Raw genomic sequence first — 5,690 nt, forward strand, 5'->3', positions numbered from 1 at the left:
AAATTTTCCGGCTTTGTATTTGGTGCTTGTACATATTCTTGGAGAGTGAGTTGTTCTTTTTCTCTTTCGTCTGTCCCATTTATTGTCGTGAATATTTGTATTCGGGACTTTCTTTGGTCTTTTGTGAGGGCATGTGGATTACAAAGCTTGATGAGAATTGCTTCACGACTTAGCATTCGAGGTCTTCCCCTTTAAAGTTGAAATACATTGCACCACTGAGTGAAACGTTTGGTTATCACTCAACTTCTAAAAATGTGCACTGTTTTGCAAAAAGTAGAATGAGGGGCAATCATGTCCCGAATACATGCTTGTAGCTGATCACTATCACCATCGTAGCCAATGTTGTATTTGAAATGCTTGAACACCTATCTTGTGTTTCGGTTATATTTTAGTTGCTTGAGGACAAGCAAAAGCTTAAGTTGGGGGTGTTGATGAGCCGCGGAATTACGGCACATTCGATACTTGTTCCTTAAGCTTTTGTGACTCTTCAAGCACTCTTGGTTTTACTTTTAGCATGTTTTTGTCACTTTGTAGGGAAAAATATTGGGAAAGCAGAACGGAACAAAATGAGGCAAAATAGGCCAAGGACACACTCTGCACAATATGCGAATCGCATGTCATGCCTGCGGACCCACAATTGCACCGCATAGCATGACAGGCGACTGAAGAAGAGAGATGAAAGGTTGCGCAATCTGCGAGGCCAACATGCGACTGGCATGTTCAACTTGCGATACAACAGTGATCGAGCAAACTGTGTCTGAAATCTGGGAAGCCTGAAGTGAAGAGCACAATATGCGGCTGCTGACACGCTTTGCGTCTCCCATGTTTATCTTGCGACACAACATGCGAGACGCATGTTGCATCTGCAGGGTTATTTATGTCTAACTTTGTGCATATTTTTGGTGGATATAAATACCCTCCTAGGGTTCTGAAAAAGACATTCTCTGCACTTATTATTGTCTTTTTGTGAAGGAGATTTATGATTGGTTGTTGAAGCTTTAAAGAGGAATCTTGCACTTTATTTTGTGGCTTTTCTCCCAAAAAGCTTTGTAAGCATTATGGTTACATTATTTATCTTTGTTTCTTACTTAATGCAAATGTTTAGCTAAACCCAATAGCCAAGGTTGTGGGACCAAATGTGTTAGTTATGTGACTGAGTTTCATATTCATACCTCATTTATATGTTAATGATGCATTCTATCAACTCTTCGTACTTTAACATCTCTTGATGGTTGCAAACATCATTTGTGCCTAATTACTTTCACTTTGCTTGAGAAAGAAGGTGGAAGTTAGGAAAAGGGTTAGATAGCAAGGATTTGGGTCAATAAACCCATCTAATAGCCTGAGCTAGAGATAGAATGGCTAACTTGTAGCATATTGGGTGTTTACTCGGTCCACATTCTAAGGCTTGAGAAAGCTTAGTAATGATATTTATTAATTTGGTCGAAAGACTTTTGATAAACTTAAGCAATCCTTCATTAACCGTATCTAGACATTTGAAGAGGTTAAATTGATACCCACTCGCATTACTTTCTATTGGAACTGCAACCTTAGTCCCTCTCTCCAATAGTTTGCATCTCACAACAGTACCAGTTAATTATTAGTAAACAAACATCAAATCAAATACTATTATATCCCCCTCACCCTTGAAATATAGACTAACAGTCGAGCGTTACACTTGGTAAGCATATTTCTTCACTGTATTCTCTGTGCGATTCGATTCCAACCTCGTTGGGTTCTATATTTGACAACGACCGCTTACTTCTTATTTTTAAGGTGTAATTTGGGCGTATCAAATTTTGGCGCCGTTGCCGGGGAATACGGTCTAGAAATTTACTAACTAGTGTAAAACTTTACTTTTAGTCTTTATTTCTTTTCTTATTTCCGTTTTGTTGTTGTTGTGTTGTGCAGGCAATATGGACGAGGCTGGTAATCCCATCCAAAATCCACCGGTGGTGGTCATTGAAGAGGCGGCGGGGGCAGGCTATGCAGCTGCAATTCAGCCCCCACCTCTAATTGGAAACTCGAGTTTGCACGTGACCAACACAATGCTACACCTTCTCAGAGTAGGCGAAAGGAGTATACGGACCGGAAGGTTCATGATCTAGAGTTTATATTTGGCGAGCAGGTTCTGTTGAAGGTTTCACCTATGAAGGGTGTGATGCGATTTGGGAAGAAGGGCAAATTGAGCCCTAGGTTTATTGGTCCCTTCGAGCGATTCTCCGTCGTGTTGGAGAGGTGGTATATGCGTTAGCTTTTCCACTAGGCTTTTTAGGTTTTCATCCGGTATTCTATGTTTCCATGTTGAAAAAGCACCATGCAGAAGGTTCTTATATCACTTAGTGGGATTCGGTATTGTTCGATCAGAATATGTCCTACGAGGAAGAGCCGATAGCGATTTTGGATAGGCAAGTGAGAAAGTTGAGGTCTAAGGAGATTTCTTCAGTCAAGGTGCAATGGAAGCACCGTCCAGGGCGAGGAGGCTACTTGGAAGATCGAGGCAGACATGTGTGAGAGATACCCCCAGCTTTTCACCGACTCAGGTATCTTCCATTCGTTTCTTCCTTCTCCATTTGAGGACTAACGATTATTTAATTGGTATCTGATGTAACGACCAATTTGGTCGTTACGTGCATTTTGACCCTTCCCCTAGCCCCGTTAAAGTGCTTTTACCCGCAGGGATGGGCGACACGGTTCCCACGGTCATCGGGCGAGTTTTGATAGGATTTGAGAAAGTTAGAACCTTAAAGTGAAAAATATTTGACCAATAGTTGACTTTTAGGTAAGAGCATTTTTTTGGGAATTTCGTCTATTCCATAAGGTCTGAAGGGCCGATTATGAAATGGTGGAATGTTTGGTTCGGTTCGCGAGGCATTTGGGAGCATTTTGTACCCTTGGTTAGAAACTTGGTTTTGGCCTCTTGGGAGTTGATCGAGTCAAGGTGACCTGCATTGGGAATTTTGAGGCCACGGTTGTGTTTGTAGTGTGTTTTTACATGTGTCTGCATGTTCGGTTTATATTTGGGAGGTCTCGGGTGGAAGTCGAGATTTTGAGTGAAACTTGGTGAAATTTCACCAGATTTTCTTATTTTCTATTGTCCCGCTTCTGCGGGAGTGTCTCCACCTCTGCGGGTCCGCCCATGTGGGACTTGGCTTGCAAACATGGGAATCGAGTCATTAAATGAGATCCGCCTCAGCGAACGGTTATCCGCCTAGGCGAGATCGCATAAGTGGGTCCTGCACTGCGTAAGCGGGGACCGCTAACAGATGCCCTTATAATTTCTCAATTCGAACCATTCTCCTCCCATTCACCAAATTGAAACTTAAAGAGTTCTATAGGTGATTTGAAGAGAACTTAGAGTTGAATCATCTTTGAGTAAATTCCTTTTACCCTAATTTATGTTTATCTATTGTCTAAGTTAGAATCTGTGATGAATTAAAGGGGTTAGTTGGAAAGTAAGTTTTAAACTCTAAGTTTATCATCTTGAAATCTTATGCTATGAAATAGGGTTCTTATTGGTAAATCTTGTCTAACCTAGTCATGAATTCTTGGATTAAGTAGTTACTAAGTTGAATCATTCTAATTTCATGGTTTATGGTTATAGAAGTTGCGGTTTCTTCCTAATATTGGGGATTTTTGACTAACGAGTGCAATTGGTGGTTATTTGAGGTTAATTAGTAATTGAGGGATAGTATTGGATTCCCTAAGTGTTGATTTACCAAATTTTACTCTAAATTCCTATTTTTCCCTTGTGGACCCGATTTTCTCTTTAAAATGGTTGCTTCCGATTCGAATAGTATTGTAGCAATATGGGTATCATCAACCTTCTTTTTTTAATATAGAATGCGTTGTTGACTAGATTTCGAATTTTTGGAAGGTTAATGCTCGTGTTAGATAGTTCATGGAACCCGCTCGGCATCGAGGTAGGTTACGGTTTACCTTTCGGTTATTAGTGAATCATATGTAGGAGCTAGATATTAATGGGGAAAGCACGCTAGGCCTTCGGGTATGGAGTTAGGAAAAGGGAATGAGACCTAATATTCATGTATACACACAATATACACATATACATGTATATACGGGTGTATATCTATGTATATATTCAATATTTAATAAGTGGCAATACTCGCACGAAGTGTCTGTTAATTGAACATGTCAATTATGACCAGGTTATAAATAATCGACACACTAAGAGCTAATTTGCAAAAATGACCTTAGTTTAACTTAAACCATGAATTTGGTATTTCAATTAAGGCCGTAATTCACATAATCATACCATTTAAAGGCTAATGAACTTAATTAATTTATACCAATGGATTTGGCTATTCCAATTAAAGCCACGCAATGAACAATTTATAAGATTTTAACCATAATTAAACAATTAATTAATTATGATTAATTCTAATAAATTGTACCAATGCGACTTGAATATGCACAATTAAGAGTTTAGAGGGTAAAATGATTAATTCATTTAATTAATCAAATTTCTTGAATTAAACGGAGTGAAATGCTTATTAATTGATTTCTGATAATTTAAACAATTAAATAAATAGTTGTTTTAAATTATTCCCTTGATTAAACTTGGCAAATGCCTCATATTAATTATAAAAATGTGTAAATTAATTTCTAAATGATTTATAATATTATTGAAGCTATTTTGCCAGATGAAATAACAAAATATTATCGAAACAAATTTATAAAATCATTTTGACTTATGAAAAATACACATTTCACTCTGCTTGATATCCAAGGACTCTGGATGATTAAAATAAATTAGGGGAGGTTAAAAATAGGTGTCAACAACGACTCGTTTGGTCGTTACATGCATTTTGACCCTTCCCCTAGCCCTGTTAGAGTGCTTTTTACCCGCCGGGATGGGCGACACTGTTCTCGCGGTCATCGGGCGAGTTTTGATAGGACGTGAGGAAGTTAGAACCTTAAAGTGAAAAGTGTTTGACCAATAGTTGAATTTTAACTAAACAGATCTTTTTGGGAATTCTGTCGATTCCATGAGGTCTGAAAGGTCGATTATGACTTGGCGGGATGTTTGGTTCTGTTCGCGAGACATTCAGGAGCATTTTGTACCCTTGGTTAGAAACTTAGTTTTGGCCGCTTAGGGGTTGAACGAGTCAAAGTGACCTGTGTTGGGAATTCTGAGGCCATGATTGAGTTCGTAGCGCGTTTTTACATGTGTCTGCATGTTCAGTTTGTATTTGGGAGGTCTCGGGTGGATGACGGAATTTTGGGTGAGACTTGGTGAAAATTTGCCAGATTTTCTTATTTTCTGTTGTCCCGCTTCTGCAGGAGTGTCTCCACCTCTGTGGGTCTGCCCATGCGGGACTTGGCCTGCAGACACAGGAACTGAGTCATTAAATGAGATCCGCCTCAGCGGATGGTTATCCACTGAGGCTGTATCGCGTAAGTGGGTCCTGCACTGCGTAAGCGGGGATCGCTGAACTGAATTCTCTTATATTTCCCAATTCGAACCATTCTCATCCCATTCACCAAATTGAAACTTAAAGAGTCACTACTAAAAAACTGCCAAAATTCGACAGACAAAAAACCAACGGACTGCGTCACTTTGAAAAACCGACGCAGTCCGTTGGTTTTGTGTATTTCTAATTTTTTTTTATTTTAATTGAAAAACCGACGTTGTCCGTCGGTTTTTTTCGCAGAATTTTGAAATTATA

Source organism: Lycium ferocissimum, chromosome 8 (genome assembly GCF_029784015.1).
Source record: "Lycium ferocissimum isolate CSIRO_LF1 chromosome 8, AGI_CSIRO_Lferr_CH_V1, whole genome shotgun sequence".
NCBI lineage: Eukaryota > Viridiplantae > Streptophyta > Magnoliopsida > Solanales > Solanaceae > Lycium > Lycium ferocissimum.